The 18,530-nt window shown below is 48.8% G+C and overlaps 2 long non-coding RNA genes across 3 annotated transcripts in view; one reads left to right on the top strand and one right to left on the bottom strand.

Moving 5' to 3' along the window:
* Positions 1-18,530, top strand: part of LOC140691018 (uncharacterized) — a 122,045-nt gene that overhangs the window by 21,200 nt on the left and 82,315 nt on the right. The window lies entirely within an intron of this gene.
* Positions 2,929-4,835, bottom strand: LOC140690999 (uncharacterized). 2 transcript variants are annotated; one of them, XR_012066428.1, is made up of 4 exons: positions 4,640-4,835; positions 4,409-4,540; positions 3,487-3,564; positions 2,929-3,263 (listed from the first exon to the last, which is right to left on the bottom strand). It is a non-coding gene; the product is annotated as an uncharacterized lncRNA (long non-coding RNA). The 2 variants fall into 2 exon arrangements; XR_012066429.1 differs by lacking the exon at positions 3,487-3,564.

Here is an 18,530-nt window from a genome sequence, read left to right as displayed (position 1 = left end):
ATCAATCAGTTCTGGGCACTTTTCCCTTCATAACATGGCCCTGGTGACCTTGAGCTCCAGGTGACGGACGCCTCTGGCCATGTCTCTCTCTGCACTGCTCTGGGCTGGAGTTCTGGCTGCAGGTCATGTGTCCTGCCCTGAATGTCACCACATGCTGACCCCTGGAGGAAGAGTCAGGAATGACTTGCCAAGGTCATGCAGTGAATGGCCGAACCAAGGGTCCAGCAGAGGCCTTTGTGAATCCGAGTCCTCTCTCTGAGGGGCCTTCGGTTGGCAACTGCTGGGTTCTCCTTCCTCAGACCCCATCCAGCAGTGTAAATACCATACTCTTCTAACAGATGGGAAGAACCAGGAGCCACAGAGATGCTGCTGCAGTGATCTGTGTGCAGCCGAGCACACACTCGGAGGCGGGGCACCCCACCGAGGCCACCCGGAGTTCAGGGCAGGGCTGGAATCTGAAGCCCCGCCTCCCAGCCCCGGGGCCCCGGGGCTGAACGGCCTTCCTTCTAGGTACCTTTGAGGAGGCTGTCTTTTGCCTTTTTTTGCTCTTTCCTGCAAGGAGCCAACAGGAATCTTTCAAGCCAGCAATTGCGTGTCTTTATCTGAATGCTCTGCCCACAGAGGTATTTTAGCCAAATCAACTTAAGTGGGTCTAAATTCAATTGCCTGGGAGTAACGTAAACAAAAACACGTTAGGCCCCTGGATAACTTTTAAGAATGTAGAACTACACCGTCTCCCCGCCTTTTCCTCGTGGAGTTTAGGGTTTGCAGATACAAACTACTGCATATAAAATAGATAAACAACGTTGTAAATCAACTATGCCGCAATACAAAAAAGAGTGTGAAAATCAGAACGTTTTAGAACCACTTGTTCTAACCAAAGAAACGTTTCTTTTGAGACAAGAGTCTAGAATGGCCAGACTGCAGCCCAATGTATAAAAGCAATAATACAGTAACAGTAATCATATAGTAATAATACTATTGTAGCAATGATAGGTAATAAGAGTAACATTAGTAATGATAAGATAATAGTTGAGGATTTACCGTGTACCAGGTGCGCTGCTACGTGGGCGCCCTGCAGGGGCAGGGTCCCGTTAACTTTCGCCCCAACTCTGTGACCCAGGCATAGTATTATCCTCATTTTAGGGGTGGAGGGAACCGAGGTTCAGAGAGGTGGATTCCTTGTCCAAGATCGCACAGCGGAGGGAAGAGATGAGATTCTATTTCAGGGACACCTGCGTCGGAAACATCCTGGGAGAGGATTTTGCAAAGATCACTGGACTCTTTGCAACACTCCCTCCAGCCTCCTCAAAGCAAAAGGCGCCCTTGGAATTTGGAAGAGGTGGCGTCTCTTCCTCTGGGAAGAGGGAAAACCTCCCTCCCGCCCTGCCCACGTCCCGGGGCCGCGGAGCCTCGTGCATCAGGACAGGTGGCGGAGAGCTCTGCGTCGGCGAGCTGGGCTCCGGCCGTCCCTGTTACAGCGCCCCCTGTCGGCCCCTTGGAGCGTCTCCGGAGACGGTGAGGGGCGGGCTGTGCGCGGGCGCGCCCTCTAGCGCCGAAGGGCGGGAATGCACCGCGCGGCGCCTGGTCCTGCAGGTGGACGCGCAGCTGGGGCCACGCGTTACGGTTTTAAGTGTCACGATGAAAGGGTCTTGGAGCAATTCACCCTGTGTGATTCCATCAGTGGGCTCGCACCTTCTTTTGGAGACGGCTTCTAAAGTGAAATTCCCAGAGGCCTTTCACGAGTCTGAGGACGGAACCCAAACTGCTGATTCCATCACGAGGTGAAGGAGCCTCGTGTTGTTACAGGGGACGCAGCTGGGCGTGTGGGAAGCTCCCTAGAAAATGTAAGAGTGACCTCAGCTGACCTTGGGGGCCTGTGCTGTGGGCCACGTGCTGTCCTGAGTGCCTCACCTGTGTGACACCCTGTAACCCGTCGTGGATGACGAAACCCAGGGGCTGAGAGGTGCAGAAAAGTCCGCAACATCCCATCGCAGGGGCCGTGGTGGGATGAGGCCTCGGACCCGCCTCTCTCTTACGCAAGGGTGACCTCCTGGCTCTGCAGGAGGAGCGCAGACCTGCAGTCGGGGCCACTGGAGCGGGCGGGGGGCAGCTCCCCATCCTCCGGCCCAGAGGCCAACAGGTAACTGGCTGAGGTCTGTTTCAACGGCCCGAGAAACACGCGCCTCCCCCTTTCTCCCAGAACAACTCCCCCAGGATGGGCACAAACTGAAACGGAGGCTCAGGGAGTGGGGCTGGCGGATCCCACGGCAGCAGGCCCGCCTGCGGCAGCCTCCGAGCTCCCTCGCTGGCGGCGTTACCGGCGCGCCCATCAGTCTTGCTAGCGCTCCGCACCCAGTACTGGTGACCAGGCGTTTTTCTCCGTATTGTGATTACTCTAACATGATCGTTATCAGGAACATCTGTCGCCGAACAGGGCACTGTGTGCATAGCCTTGCTTGATTGGTTTCTATTAATTTCACCCATAAATTATGCATGAAGGTGGATGCCAAGGCGGAGAGGAGCTTGGCTGGGGTTGGGGGCACAGTGAGCCAGCTGTGGTCCTAGTAAGATGCTGGAGTCTGGGCCAGGCTCCTGTTGGCTGATTGCTTCCCCTTTATGTGCGTTTTTCTCTCGGCTCTGAGACTGATAAAAACCACAGAGAGCTAATGATCCATTATCCATACTATATATAGGAATGGACAGATACAGCATAGAGGCATATAGATGTGTGTGTGTGTATGTATAGGAATATATATATATTTAGGTGATAGGAACATGTATGTGCACACATGCCCACATACACCATATGTACACATATGTAGGTATGATTTATATACCCCAGATGTTGGAGACACCACATTGTCCTGGAGAGGTGATGACACTGCAGATGGACACTCTCGGGGATGGGGGATGGGTGGAGGGAGGGGTTAGAGGCACCTTGACCAGGGACCCGTCTGAGGTTCCCAGGGGAGCACGGACCCCTGGAATCCATGGTGGCGAGCATGGATCCCTCTCTGCTAAAGAGCAGGGGAGTTTATTGCCACCTGTCGGTAGACAAGTTGCATTTAGCTGATGCATGATCAGCATTTCCAGAGGAGGAGATGTGCCCCTCTGAGGTCTGCACCATCCCCACCCCCGGCTTCTCTTCTGCACGACTGCTGATCGGTGCTCTGAGGTTGGACATTTGACGTGAGCATCCGTGGGTGAGTTGCATGACCTGCAGTCCGTCTGGCAAACAGTGTGAGAGCCTTTCACCGTTCCTGTGTAGAAAACAGCATTGTTTTCATTTTAAAGAAAGTCGGTTTAAATGGATTTTTACTTATTACAAGGAATGCCCCCAAGCAAACGGATACAAACACTAGAATTGAACATTTTAATTGAAAAAGGATTACAGGGCAAAAGCTCTAAAAATAAATATAAAGTATGCTAAATTAAAATTAAACTGCCGTCTAATAGAAATAATTCAACTTGATGTGTTTCTACCTTATGGTGCGTCCAACTCAGAGATGACTACTCTTAGTATTTCAGTGTGGATGATTCCAAGTCTTTATCCGGGCATTTCTGCACATAGGAAAATCACAGACATTGCAGATAATCGCTGTGCCCAGAGGTTTGCTTGTTTCTATTGATTTATTTTTAATTTTTTTAAAATTGAAGTAGAGTTGACTTACTATGTTGTGTTAGTTTCTGGTGTACAGCGTAGTGACTCAGTTATTTATATATATATATATATATACATACATACAGATTATATATATTCTTTTTCCTATTTTTTCGCTATAATTTGCCTTGTGTTTCCCTCACACACACGCACTGCATCAGCCTGCATTCCTCCTCTCCCAGGCTCTTCCCGGGTGTGTTAGGGACAGAGCCAGCATCCTCACAAGTCAGGAGCTGATCATTGCTCCTGGTTCGTGGCCTTGCCCAGCTCTGCCGTTTCTCTGAGAGGCTGTCATCAGGAGGGTGTCCTCCCTCCCTGAGTCTTGTCCCAGGACAGGGAACGGAGGAGGGGTCTCTCTCTCTCTCTCTGGACCGGGATGGTGGAATCTCAGGGGAAGGATGAAACACGCGCTTTCCTCCTCCTCTGCAGAAAGCCCCCTCCAGACCTGGAGCTGGTCCAGCCAATTAGCTTCCTCCTCACTCAGTCATCCACCTCCCGCCTTCCAGGGCAGGAGTCTGCAACAGGTCGCTAAGGAGGGTTTGGCTTAAACATCCAACAGCAAACAGCCCTCCTCCAGTCACCAAGCAGGTTTTGGAGGAAAAAAAAAAAAAAGCCAGGCAAATGAATCTCCATAACTTTAAGCTCTGGCCATCCATCACATTAGGTAAAGTCAGTGCAGTTAAAAGTGCTCACAACCAGGATCCCCATCAAACACTGAAAAGATCTGAGAACATTCTTACTCACCTCTTGGTTTTTGGCTGTGTTTCTTGGTGTCCTCTTTTTCCTTTTTTTCTTGAGACAGTTTAAAATCACATGGCTGGAGGAATTTTTAAAACAAAAAACATTCGTCTGACTGATTCATTTTTAACATTTAAGCTAGAAAAAAATGGAAAGACGCAATATTAATATTCAGTCTGAGCTTTTAAATTTAAAGAAAACATGGAAGTAAAAAAATGAAGGAAAGATGGCAGTTACTCTGGTCGCTTTTTCTCAGCAATCAGTCTGCTTGCTGGTAGGTGAGAGCGAAACCTTCTCAAATGCTCGGTTGGTTTAGTTAGAACTGTTTTCTTCAATTGTTCTGGGTCTAAATTGAATTCATTGTTTTCTGTATTTCTGGGCTTCCTTTTATTGGTGCTTCTGTCAGTCTGGTGATTTCAGCAGAGGGATTTTGTATCATTCATTATTGCTGGGAAAAGCTGGTCTGGGCAAAGTGAAAATCGTGGTGGTTACACGGTGGTATATATGTATATTGTGTGAGTGTATTTCTTTCCAAAAATGATGCGATCAATATACATAGTCACAATTTAAGAAACACACACACCACATTATAGTTATATTCCGTCTAGGGAGGGTAGGGGCGTCCTGGTTTGAAAGTTCTGGTAAGGAGGACGTAGGGACCATCTGTGACGTTTCTCCTTTTCTGTTGTTCGCTTGTACAAACTGCCCTTGTGACGTCACGTATCACATTGCCATTAGACATGAAAATGCACTTCCACCCCTGAAGCCTGCCCGTGCCTCTGCCTGCTGCGGCCATCTCACCATTAGCGCCAGAGTGGTTTTGTTGCAGGCTCTTGCCGGTCGGTTTTGAACCTTTTAAAGTGAAAGGCAAGCTTTTTGAGGTATTGAGTGAATCAAAGAGCCGTGAGAAATGTCTTTTTTAAGCCCTCATCTTCTCTCCTGCCTGGGGAAGGAATGCCTGATCTCCCCTGAGAGCCACTTGGGTCCCTGGCCGGGCCCTAGACGCGAGGTCCGGGAGGGTAGCTCCCCTCCAAGTGAGGAGCTAACAGCAGCAAGGCCCGTCAAGGGCATTAGGGCCACAGCCTCAGACCCTGGACAGCTCCCATTTCACAGCCTGAGCCTGGAGTTCTTCCCGACTGAATGTCTTTAATTTCTATATGAATCCATTCAATTAAGTGCCATTTATAATTGAGATGAACTTTCAGCTTTCAACGAGTGTTGGCCCTGTACCAGGCCCCCTGCATCCCCAGCACAGAGATGCGTATGTCCCCATCTCTGCCCCAAGGTGCTCCCAGCCCAGGGAAAGCAACGGCCACAGGGGTGGATGGAGAAACTCTGAATGTGCAAATGCCACAGTTTGCAAGTCACCACTGGCGTTCCTGCTCTCCGGGGTAGACACATCACCTGTTCCTGAGTAGGGGTGACTCACTGGCCCGGCTTTCCCACGCCTGCAGGGTTTCCCAGGCCTCGGGAATTTCAGCACAAAAATGAAGAACGTCCCCGGCAAACAGGAGTACGTTGCTTAGTCTGTTCCTGGGAGGCTGTGTTATATTTCTAGCAGTTTTCAATCGGGGGTGATTTGTAAGACTTAAGACCTGGTAAACTGGCATCACTAAATCATCTTTGCTATGAAACACTTCCCTTGGTCACAGCCGACTTCTAGCCACGGGGCCGATTAGATATTTGTCCTTTTTCATAATTAACTTGTCTTTCAACCAAGGAATTTATTATAACAAATGTATTATGTATATAAGGTATAAGATATCACATATGATACATAGTACATATTATATAATGTATCTCTATTATGTGCATGTAGCAAATAATAATGCTTACGATGTTGCTCTCTTTGTCCATTTTATTGTGAACTTTCTTCCCCTCTGTTTCCCCAGTTCGCATCCTCAAGAGAGGTGCTCAAAAGCACACGGTGGGTGCTTTGGAGCAAAATCCTGATCATTGTTCCCAGGGCTTGCAAGCCTCCTTCCCCCTCTCCGTTGTGCTATGAGGCTCATTTTCTGATTGTTGTGTATTATCCCAGCACAAAAAAAGCAGACAATTGGGTGACCCCTGGGCATGGTGCGGACCACATTTCATTGTTGCTGGGATAAATTCCGGGGCCACTTTGGAAGCCATGACAGAAATGGTACAGAAGTGGCTACATCATTGCAGAGAAGAAAGAGAACGTCCGCCTTCTCAAATCTGAGCTCAGGAACACGGCTTTCCTACCCACAATGTTCTATTTAGGTTGGGGTGAAAAAAAAAAAACCAGTGGGTGTAATCTTTCTACCAACACAACGATATGGTATAATAACAATTTAAATAAATATCATAACAGGCGAGGTCTAGGATGCATCTTCCTTTGTGCCGGGAAGTTTTAAAACATATTTTAAGGTGTGATACACACGCCTAATCAAAGTCATGGCTTACGCGCGCCACGTGTTGGCCAGCTGATGAGGACCCACGGGAGAACTGACGGTGGGAGAAGCATCCTGGGCCCCTGTGCCACCCCGGGGGGCAGTCGCTGACCACTTAGACCCTGATGTGCATGAGAAATAAGCCTTCCTGGTGTTAAGCCTTTAGCTGGAGGGACTGTTTGTTGTAGCAACGCATCTCGGTTGATTGAGAGCGTCATGAGAGCCAATTTCCAGATGGGGCTGTTGAAATTTGAATGGGGTGAAATTCACTGAGCCAAAGAAATTGATATCGCCAGTGGAAATGTTAGAATCCAAATGGGGGCGCACTTCAATCCAGAGTCCACACTACCGAAATTTGAATCTGGTTGATATGCCAACGAGTGGCCTTATTCATCTTCCACCTAGATCTACAGCTTTGGCCAGTAAAGCGACTGGTCGCCGAAGTAAATTTAAATTTCGGATAAACAGTGCCACCCTGTTTTGTTTTTAGTGTAAATGTGTCCCACGCAATGTCTGGGACATTCTTATCCTGAAAATGCATTTGCCGTTTATCTGAAATTGAAATTGTGCTGTTTCACCCTGTGTTGAATCTGACCATCCTTGGTGACGTGTCCCCTGGGTTCCGGCTTCTGTCTCCCAGGAGCCTGCTGAATCCAGAATCTGCCGACATTCCTCTGGGAAGCCGTGGAAGGGAGCACGGGGCCCCGGCAAGCGCGTGCTGCTGTTTCTCCCCCCCCCAACCCCCGTCCTGCCGCTGAGACCTCACCTCTCTGTGGCCAGTTTGGTTTTGTTTTTCCCCGTTGCAAAGCCCCCACGTCCGCCTGGGACAGTCATATCCTAATGACTTCCAAAGAATTCTGTTTTGAAAAGGATGCCTGCTATAAACACTTGATTTGATTTTTATTATTTTAATTAATTCATTATTTTGGTAGGATTTTTTTTGCGGGGGAGGAGGGGAGGTAATTAGGTTTATTTACTTATTTTTGGAGGAGGTACCGGGGATTGAACCCAGGACCTCGTGTATGCTAAGCACGCGCTCTACCACCGGGCTACACCCTCTCCCAGATACTTATTCCTGATGCTCCTGACCGTGGCCGGGACTTGTAGGGGACACTGTGGAGCTTCCCTGCAGTGTGGTCCAGCCTGGGACTGTGGCTGCTCTGGATATTAACAGAGAACGCCCCCCAGGACGGAGCCAGCGCACCTGTTTGATCATGGAGAGGGCATGAGCACCAACTTGTCGTTGCTCTTGTCCGTGTGACATCTTCACAAAACCCACTAGTGACAAGCATGTAAACTGGGACTTCAAGAAGTGAAAGATGAGGGCAGGTGGTGTTTAGCAGTCCCGGCGGGAGTCGGAGAGGCTGTTTCCTGCCTGCCTTCTGCCTTCTCCCCCAGCCCCAGCACATGCCCCCACCGAGTGGGTTTCCCATCCAAAGACAGCTTCGCCAGGTTTGAGAATGACGAGGGGCGTCTCTGGGCAGAGAGGCCGCGGGAGGCTGGGGAAGACGCTCAGGGATGCTGCCTGCAAGGGAAGCAGCATTTCCCTGCGGTTAGCGGCTGCTGTGATGCGCCACGCGGACCCTCCTTCAAAGATGGAAGGCGTAATTCCCCAGATGCTGGCTGTGCACCCTGGTGACACCCCACAGTGGCCTGCCCTCTCCAGGAGTTGTGGCCACGTGACCTCTCTTCGCGGGGAGGCTGCTTCCGCACTCCCCCGGGATTCTCTGAGGCCGGGTGCTAATGCTACAGCACAGACCCCTTCAGCCTCTTCCAACGACCACCACCGACCTCTGCAGGCGTCCATCCTGGGGACCCCGGCAGGTGAACCTCCTGCGTGCTAATCTCCCGTGAGAGTCAACGTCGCATGACACTGACCTTGACAGCTCACACGACGATTCTCTTCAAGCAAAGCTCTTGCCCTGTCCTTATTTCTTCACTTTTATTTCTCTGCTACTTGAGACAAGAACTGCCTGAAGGCCAGCGCACAGCGCTCTGTGTGGGCGGAATCTTCATCGTCACTTAATGAGGGAGGCTGGTGACCATTCATGGAGAGGACCATCCTCGGAGGCAGCTCTGACTCCGTCAGGACGTTTGGGCTGCTGAGCAGAGCAAACCCCCTTCGAAGTCTTCCCCAAAGAAGGGATTTAAGGAACAGACCCCGGCTCACGATGCTGGCTCAGTTCCTGGTGACCTCCTGGGCGCCGTCCTGCTCCAGGGGCCCCGTCCTTGCGGGTGGGGTCCAGCCTACATCCTGGGTCTCCCGGCTCCACCCTGTCCAGAATGAAAGCTATCCTTTCCCACATCGCAGGAGACGTCGGGGGGGGGGGGGCTTCAGGCTCCCATCCGGCTTCGACCACTCGTGTGCCCCGAATGACTCCTGGCTGATCACAGGGGCAGTGTTTCCTCCGCTACAGAGGCCACCCCTCCCCCGTTTTTTTGGTGATGCTTCCAGGTTTCTGAGGAGTTGTATTTCGATCCATCATTCTGTGAGTCAAACTAACTTTTACAGCGACCCCCAGCACTTTTATGAGGAAGGGTATTTGGCCAAATAGCTTTTAATTCAAAGTTTCTCAAATTGAAATCCACAGATGCATTTCCCATTGTCCATTGTTTCTACGATGATTTTTTTTTTAAATTGAAGTCTAGTTGATTTACAGTGTTGTGTTTCTGGTGCACAGCACAGTGATTCACTGATCCATATGTACATTTCTTTTCAATATAGGCTGTTACAAGATGTTGAATACAGTTCCCTGTGCTGTATGGTAGGATCCTGTTGTTTATCTGTTTTATATGTAGTAGTTAGTATCTGCAAATCCTGAATTCCCGATTTATTCCTTCCCACCCCGTTCCCCACGATAACATGAATTTGTTTTCTACGTCTGTGAGTCTGTCTCTGTTTTGTAGAAAAGTTCATTTGTGTCTGCTTTTAAGATTCCCATATACAAGTAATATCATACAGCATTTGTCTTTTTCTTTTTTTAATTTAATTTATTTTTGTTTTATTTTAGTTTTGGGGGGAGGTGATGAGGTGTATTTATTTATTTCAGCGGAGGCACTGGGGATTGAACCCAGGACCTTGTGCATGCCAAGCGCACCCTCTAGCACTGAGCTAGACCCTCCCCGTCTTTCTCTTTCTGGCTGACTTCACTTAGTATGACCATCTCCAGGTGCATCCATGATCCTGCAAATGGCGTGATTTCATTCTTTTCTATGGCTGAGTCTGACGGTTTTTAAATCATACTGACAATATAATTTTTTTTCCAGCAATAAAGCACGTTTTGGATTGCCTCGTTTGTCTTTGTAGCAGATTCTTCTGGTGCCCAGGAACACCTGCATCTCCCTCTTCCTGAGTACCCTTCAGAGCCGTCTCTCCACCCCACCCCTTACTCTCACGGGAGCCCCATTGCTAGTTCTCACCCTTGGGATGTGAGCAGCAGTGATGTGTGACATTAGGCTCAAGCAATTAAGAGCAGGTATGACTTTGCCAGCCCCCACCTCTGCCCCATCCATGGCTGATTGTAAAAGAGGGTGAGTCCTGAGAACACAGCCGATGCACAAGATTAAAAAAAAACGTACCTGGGACCCTGAATGATGCGATGGAGCAGGAAGCCCCACGGCCCTGCCCCGGCCAGCGATGCGCTGAGAAGCAGGGCTGCACCGTGCTGTGCCCCTGAGGCAGTGCAACCCCATAAAACCGAGTGTGATTTCAGCACCCCAGTTGGTGTTTTGAGGATGCACTTGAAAAGCCTGTGGCCGGGCCCAAGCAGTGGACTCCCGGGCTCACAAAATGTTCAAACAAATTTCGAAGAGTTGTCGATAGATAATAGAACATTCAGAATTTCACGTGAAATGTGAAATGTTGCGATGACCTTTGCCCCTGAGGTCTCACCTGGGGATCCATGAGTTACACTCCGAGAAAGACTTTGCGGCTCTCTGGCTACTCAGTTGCTCTTTAAGTTGGGCCAGCCTCCCGGATGCTCCAGGGGGGCCCAGTGTTTTCCCTGAGCCCTTAAAAAGCAGAGTTTTCTCCAGCCTGAGAGAGGAAGATGGATTGCAGGCACAGCTGTATCCAGGGGAGAGAGGAAGAACTCAAGATTGGAAAAACGAGAAGGGTTTGGTGTGTGGCTTGGAGACTCGGAAGGTGAAAGAAGGAGATTAATTCTGCCAACATCCTCAGTGGGCGGGGAAGCGGATTCCCCTGGAAGGGAGGCCACTTTCTGGATCCCTGGGCTTTTGCCTTGGGAGACTCACAGCAGGGAGCCCGGCTGCCCTGCCAAGCTTCTGACCCAGGGAAGCCGGGAGATAACACGGGCATTTAAACTCGCCCAGTTTGCCGCAGAGAAGGGACAGACTCATGAAAATGCCTGGCACATCTGGAAAACACTCACAGGTGCTGACCTAGGGTGAGTCATGGGGTCTCTGGGCCATCGCCTCCCCGGCCGTCACTCACGCTGCCTGACCGCCCTTCTGGCTTGTGGTACCCACCCTAAAACAGCGTGGAGCGCCGACTCGTTTGGTGTTTCCAAAATGTGCATCTGAAAAGTGATCTTGGCTGCCAGTTTTTTTTTTCCCCTCAGCTCCCTTTTAGAGAGTTAAAAAAAAAAAAAAGCAAGGGGTGGAGGATGGTACAGCTCAGTGGTAGAGTGCATGCTTAGCATGCAAAGGTCCGGGGTTCAATCCCCAGGACCTCCATGAAAAAAGAAAAAGGATGCCCAAACACTTCAAATATTCTAAAAGAAGTTTTGCTTTAATATCGACCCAGAATCCTTCATTTCATTTTGCTCTCGTGGTCATTACAGAAATTTCGGGATCGGTGAGTTGGCCGTGGGTCTTCTGTGCTGTGGTTATAAATATTTCCCACCTGGGTCCCCTAGGAGGCCTGCACCGAGGGTTCTCTTGATGCATGAAAAGCAATTCATTTTTAATTGTCTTTAGAAATGGTTTTTCTGGTGTATCAGTTTAGAACAAGCTTGTTTATCAAAACCCACTGATCCAAATAATTCACAATCCAACTAAAATTACTTTTTTGAAATAATAATGAGATTTTAAAAGAAGAGGTTTAGTGGCAAAGCACCCATGGGACTGTGATATCAAGCTTGTAGACAGTGTGTGTTCTTTCATGGGCAGCCGCCCCTGGGGAAGAACAAGGGTTTTTGGTTATTCTCAGGCTGCCAGCATACATCCTTTCTATTTCTTACTTTTTCTGTTGATTAAAATCCAAATATCACTCCTGCTACCCCTTCCTTCCTTTCTGTCTTTTCCTTCCACCCTTCCTTTCTTTCTTCTGACATTTCGTGTTAATATCATCTCACGTTTGACATGACCAAGATAAATATGAGGTCCTGACTTCGTGGAGTCAGGTAGCTCTGTTTCTTTGGCAAGTGATGCACAAAAAATGGATCTGACTTTTAAAAGGAACATATTTAGCTTGGGAACTGGAACATCTAATGGAAATTTGGGTTGCAGGCACAGCTGTATCCAGGCGCTAACGCGACCGGGTTTCTCTTTCCACCTCCCACCTCTTCCTTCTGTTGTGTGGACTCTGTTGTTAGACAGGCACCTCCAGTATGTGATACATCTCCAGATCCAGAGTGCCCTAACCCCTCCAGGCTCATATCCAGTGGGAAAGATGCTGGTCTTCCTCCTTTCCAGTAGCACCCACCCAGTTCTGGGTTTCAGTCTGACTGCAGCATGGGTGAGGCCTTCCCAGGCTCAGCCCTTCTTAGGTCTTGAGGTGGTGGGGTCTGTCCTTAGACTGGGTATTCAAATTTGTTGCAAAACATTTGCGAAGATGTGATAGCAATGAATCAATGTTGATAACACGTCGGCCATTCAGAAGGATGGTACAGGACTTGTAGCAAGAAAGTGGAACCGAACTTGAGTGTTGGATTCTGACGAGGCGGGTGGCCAAGGCAGCGTCTGTACATCCACAGCTCATCAGGCGAGGGTTTCAGCGGGAGGCGGTTGGGGGGACGAGAAGCTTGGTGAGCCTCCCTCGGGACTTCCTAACTGCTAACAGGACTTCCGCTTGAAGAGTCCGAGTGTCACCACTTCCAACTCTAAACGAAACGGAAGAATCAAGACGCCGGTCTGCTGTCTCCTGAGATACGTACACTTGTAAATGTGGTAAATGGTAAATGCTCTCAGATTTATGCACCAGAGGGCTCATTACCGCCACCCCCTCACCGCTATCCCAAGTCACCATTTATGTTTCTCTGGGGTTTCTATGCCATGTGTTTATCTCTGAACCAAGAATGGTGGCCACTGGGAATCTTCAAGGAGGTTCTGGGCTCACTGGCTGCCTTGACTCGCTCACCCAACAGCCTGAGTGGTGCCAGATTGAAGCCTGAATGGGGAGGGGGGCTGTTGTCCCTACACCTGTCCACAGCCATGGTTTGAAGGAGAGGCGATGGATGCTGGGTGTCCAAAACAATAAGATAGCCAATAGTCGCAATCATGTGATGGATGCTATGAGGCAGGTGTGCACATTCTTTGGGACTGGGGTAGCGGGAATGAGACCGTTCGTCCATAAAGTGTCAGAGGAGCCTCCAGATGGGGTGGGCTGAGATGGACCCGGCTGGGGGACTCAGAATGACCGAGGAGAACGCGTATTCCCTCTGCATTCCTGCCGCCTTTAGAGTTGTGTGTTAATTGTGTGGTTTTTTTTTCTTTTCCCCCCATTGTCTCTTCCATTCCCTGGTGGGGAGCGCAACATGCTATTTTCACTCTTCCAGTGGCAGTGATTTCACTGTGTTAGGTCTCGTTGGTGAGATAGCTCACGAGCATGCTTTACGAATTAGCAGCCTCTGGCGAGTCATTTCCTCCTCTCGGAGAACCTTTCATTGTCGTTGCCTTCTGTTTGGCTCAAGGCTTGAGCCTTGTGGTTCCAAGAAGTCTCCTCTGTTAGTAAATTCACCCCTGGCCATTCTGCCCCTTGGTTCGCGCCAGCCTCGCCTGGCCCAGGGCTGCCCTGCCCGGCAGCGCCGGCGCCCAAGCCAGGCTTCAGGGACGCCGCCACGAACTACGGGCTTCACAGACCCTTTTGAAAAATCCTCTGTGTAGAAACCTTCTTTTTGAAACAAACAAACAGTTTATGACTTTTTAAATTGACTGTGGAAAAACATCAAAACAAACTGTAGAAAGATTCCTTTTCGGGGCTTCCCTACACTGTCTGGCAGTTTGGCCGAGAATAATTTCACCGCTTTCCCAATGTTTACCCCTCGTAACAGCTAGTAAAGAGATTCCTTTTAAGATTTTGCTGCATTAGATGCTGAATCAAGAACAATTTTCTCCTTCCTCATAGGAGATGATTCTTCGTGTCTGTATCATCAACTCCTGAGATCCAGCATGAATATTCATTTTTGTGCAATTGTTTTTACACTATGATATGAAACTTTTTTTTCCTTTTTCAGTTGCATTAGGTAGAATTATTACAGTGTGACCGCACAGATACATTTATATTGCACGTAAATACATATATACAATATACGGCACACTTTTTTTTTAGTTTACATATACGTGCTGGTCATTGTAAAACAGTTTTTTTTTTAACTTAAGATAGTTTTTAAAATTTATTTATTGATTTATGTGTTTTTATTGAAGTGCAGTCAATTGACCATGTTGTGTCAATGTCTGGTGCACAGCACAATGTCTCCATCATGCATATACACACGTATATTCCTTTTCACATTCTTTTTCGCACAGGTCCCTATAAGATATCGAACGTAGTCGCCTGTGCTCTACAGCAGCAGCTTGTTGTTTGACATAAGACGGTTTTGATGTTGATTTTGTTGAATAGAGTCCCGGCTATGAGCTCACACCCGTGGGATTTATGATTCAGTTCTATGATTCACTTGCTCATCTTCAAGCCAACTGTGTTCTGATAGACTTTCAGTTACATCAGCCGAGATTCTTCCCCAGATGGGAAAGAGATTAAGAGAGACAAATGATCGTGTATGTGAATAGAGCCTTCTTAGTTGAGCAGTGCACAACCTGAACAACGGTATGTGGTAGCCTTTCTAACACCTCAACATCAGGCCCCTCCTCACCCTGGGTTTATTATTTCCTCAGTTATAAGGCCCTCTGGCATCAAGTTCACAAGCAGTTACTGCCTTGTGGTCATCTCTGTGTTGGGACCTAGTGACACAGCCATGAGGGTATTACCTCTGACTTCAAAGATTCCCAGTCTGTTCAGAGAGGTGGACTGTAAACAGAAGTTTTCTGTTAATTATGGTAACAGAATGGTTTCTAAGGAGTTTAGACTAAGGCACCAAGAGGGGGTAGATAACAGATTTCTCAGTGAGCTTTGAGACCGGCCGCCCTGTGGTCATTCCACAGTCATGTACTGATGACCAATGAGCTGACTCTCCCTTGTTGGAGGTGGTTGTGGACCAAAGTGCGGTGATGGGGGGAGGTGAGGAGGGTTCTTTTGCACCGAGCCGGACTGTAAGTGCCATCCCATCTGGAGCAGGGGGTGTGGGGTGCTTGTCCCCACACCTGGTCTGGTGAGAGCGTCTCGACCTGGACCCTGGCAGAGCTGGATGTGTGTCCCATGCAGGGAGGTGGGCTCCGCGGACAGGTGTCCTACACACTGAGAAAGAGAGAGCAGCCACGGTGGCAGCACAGAGAGCCGTCCCTGGGGGAGCAGGGGAGAAAGTGTGCCTCTCCGATGGGGGCTGACGTTGTGCGAGTCCTGGGACCTAGAATAGACCCCACACAGGGGTAGGGATGCTGCTCTGATATTCCAAACGAGATCCTGCCCAAGGGGGCAGCGTGTCCTGGAGAGGAGTCCACTGTGCCTCCGGGGACAGAGCTGAGGGATGTCCGGTCAGAAGCCGTCAGCAGAGCAGAGGGGGGACACAACCATCTCCCAGGGTGTGGAGCGAGCAAGGGCCGCCTCCCCTCTTCCGAGTAGTCAGATGCTCTGGTTGGCAAGCTGGTCCAGAAGGGATGTGCTTAGTGGGGCCGAGCTTAGTAGAGCATCGGTGGTACCTGGTTTATTCCTGAGCCTGTAGGATCTTCGCAGAATAAACTGGATTTCTTCTTGGATCGCCTGACACTTGGCATTTGATTTAACTTTCCAAATTGTGTCTTTCTTGCATCCCCTTCCAGCCCCTCTGTCCTTACATATTTGGCTTTAAACGAAAAATAAAATTAATGCATTTTCCCCTTAATTTTTTTTTAACTTTTGGGAGAAAGCGAAAATTCTGATTTCTTAAATTCACACTTTTGTTTGACTGATTTCAATGACGTAGGGGATACTAAAAGGGCCCCCCAAAGTCACTGTCTAAATGACAGTGCAATTCGCAGGTAGTTTCAAGCCTTTCCTTTCATCAGGTCAGATTCTCCGGATGTAAGTTCCTATTAATAAGTAAAAAGGAAAGAAAAAAAATAAGAAAAATTCAACCCATGGCTAAGATGGGAAAAAAGCAACAGAACCGGGGGTGGGGGGGTGGGAATCAGAGCAACAAGGAAATAAACTCAGATGTGCTTATCAGTTTTCTGCCAAGGCTTGGCTAGAGTGTGTTCCCTGGAGATTCCCATCTGTCAAATGGGCGAACAAACCCATGTCCAGCCAGCTAGTCGTGGGACTCTGCCCCTGGAGGCCGGAGGGCTCAGTGCGCACACAGACTGCCTTTTCCACCTAGCGCTCGGTTGGCTGGATGCACGTCTGTGCCAAAGAACAAGAAATCCCAAGGTCTTACCCTGCTGACGCTGCACGCGGATGAAGGACCCTGGTTAGACGGCAAATATTTGCACTGTCTGCAGAGATTCATCTTAACGGGCAAGTAAGATCACATTTGAATATGGAACCGGTCCAGGGAGTAAACTGCTCATTTCACTTGGACAATTCCAATGATGAATTCCCTTGGCATCTTATAAACATTTGTCATTTCAGTGTACTCAATCCATAAAAAATTATACGTTCTGTGTAAGTGGTGGATTTTGGTATGTTTTACAAGTTTATACCAAATTGTTTCAATGTAAAGGGTTAGTGGCTCTTGATCGGCAAGATTAAAAGCAAAACGTTAGAGGGGACGCATGTATTTCTCCCTTCTTTCCTTCCCCCGTCTCCCCCACCCCTTCTTGCCAAACATGTAGGTATCTGGTCCCTTTCCATGGACAAGTAGAATTCGATGAAGAACGTGGTTACTGTGTCAGATGGCTGATTGCCCCTTGTGCATGATAAACCAGCCACCACCTTTAATTTCTGTTTCAGTACTTGAGCTTCGAAAAGTCGCATCTTTTCACACTCCATCTACGTTACCCGTTGAAGACAGCCATGATCTGAAATTTATTTTCCGGAGAGTCACCTTATTTTTTTCCCTTTACTGGAAAATCAGAACTTCTCCTATTTTTTTTTTTCTGCAGTGATTGCTTTCTGCTTCCCTAAAGAAAATTACTTAAGGGAAATGCTGGCGAGCAGAGGCGCTAATGTAATCTCACACAAAGATGACTAATTGGCACCAATCTGGAGGATGTGGGTAGACGTGAGTGTGCCCAGATGAGCCGTCCCTCGGGATGCAGTTAGTAGCGTGTCTGTGATGTCAAACATCTGGGGTTTTAAACATCCTCATCCCAGGACTGGGGACAGGCAGACCGATCGTCTGGATATTGGGCTGGAATCTGCATTTCATGTGGAGTCTGGCGTGTTACAGAGACAGACTTTAGTCCTGCTCACATTTTTGGTTTAGGGTGGTTGCAGTCAGCGTTTCAGAAAATTCAGCGATGTTTTGCATCTTACAGCGGCGAGCTTCTGCCCGTCCTGTGGTGACTAGTGGTTTATCATTTCAGAACTCTTTTTCTGGATAGTAGTGTTGGTGGTTAGCTTACCCCAGGCTGAAAGTCTGGCTGCAAGTTGTAGTTCAAGAATGGCCCTGCTCTTGGAAATAAGTTTGGTGATTTTTAACGCCTCTGTGGAGTATGCCCGCCACCACGTGTTTAATTAAATGAGTTCCCAACGCCTCTTAAGTTACTAGCCCATTCCCGGAAACAGGCCCTCCGCTCCTAGGGTTTGTCTTCCATTTACCCCCTTGCTCTGAAATGCTGTTACATTGTTACGTCATGTGCAACACCGGGGGCGGGGCCATCTCCACCTGCATGTGTCCCTGGCCTCAGCCGGGATGGTCCCGAGTCTGCCTCCCCCACCCAGGTGGGCCTGCAGGTTTGTGCCACTCAGAACATGGGGCCATTGGAAGGGTCTTCCAACCTTCATCTCCTCAACCTTCTCCTCCTCCATGTGATGAGGCAGTTGGATATGACGGACTAGCAGCACCACTGGCCATGTGGGATGGGGAATAAAAAAGTGTTCAAGGGAAAATAGCCATCGACCTGGCATGCGGGGACGACAAAAAGAACCAGACCCCTGTCAGGTGATGATGAGAAATCTCGTGTTTCTAGCAGTGTTAAAACTGAGTAATTCTATATGTATCATTGCAAAAGCGAATGTCTTTAAATACTAATCATGTTTTGTGGGGAGTCAACTGACTTAAAAGCATGCCACTTTCTTGCAATCTTAATGAGGGGGAGGATTTAGGCTAAATTGGGTGCAGGACTGCAAATCACCCCAGGTTCACTGGTTATTGCTATAACCAGTGCAAAATGTATTGACAGTCACTGAGGCCATGGGTCTAAGCCAGCTTGTTCCCTTATAAGTGGCCCAAAGGAGGAGCTCTTTGAAATCCCACCTTTGGTTTTGATGGTGTTGCTGC

Source organism: Vicugna pacos, chromosome 32 (assembly GCF_048564905.1).
Source record: "Vicugna pacos chromosome 32, VicPac4, whole genome shotgun sequence".
In the NCBI taxonomy this organism is placed as follows: domain Eukaryota; kingdom Metazoa; phylum Chordata; class Mammalia; order Artiodactyla; family Camelidae; genus Vicugna; species Vicugna pacos.
The sequence above is the reverse complement of the archived record's forward strand: the minus strand, read 5'-3'. Positions and strand labels throughout refer to the sequence as shown.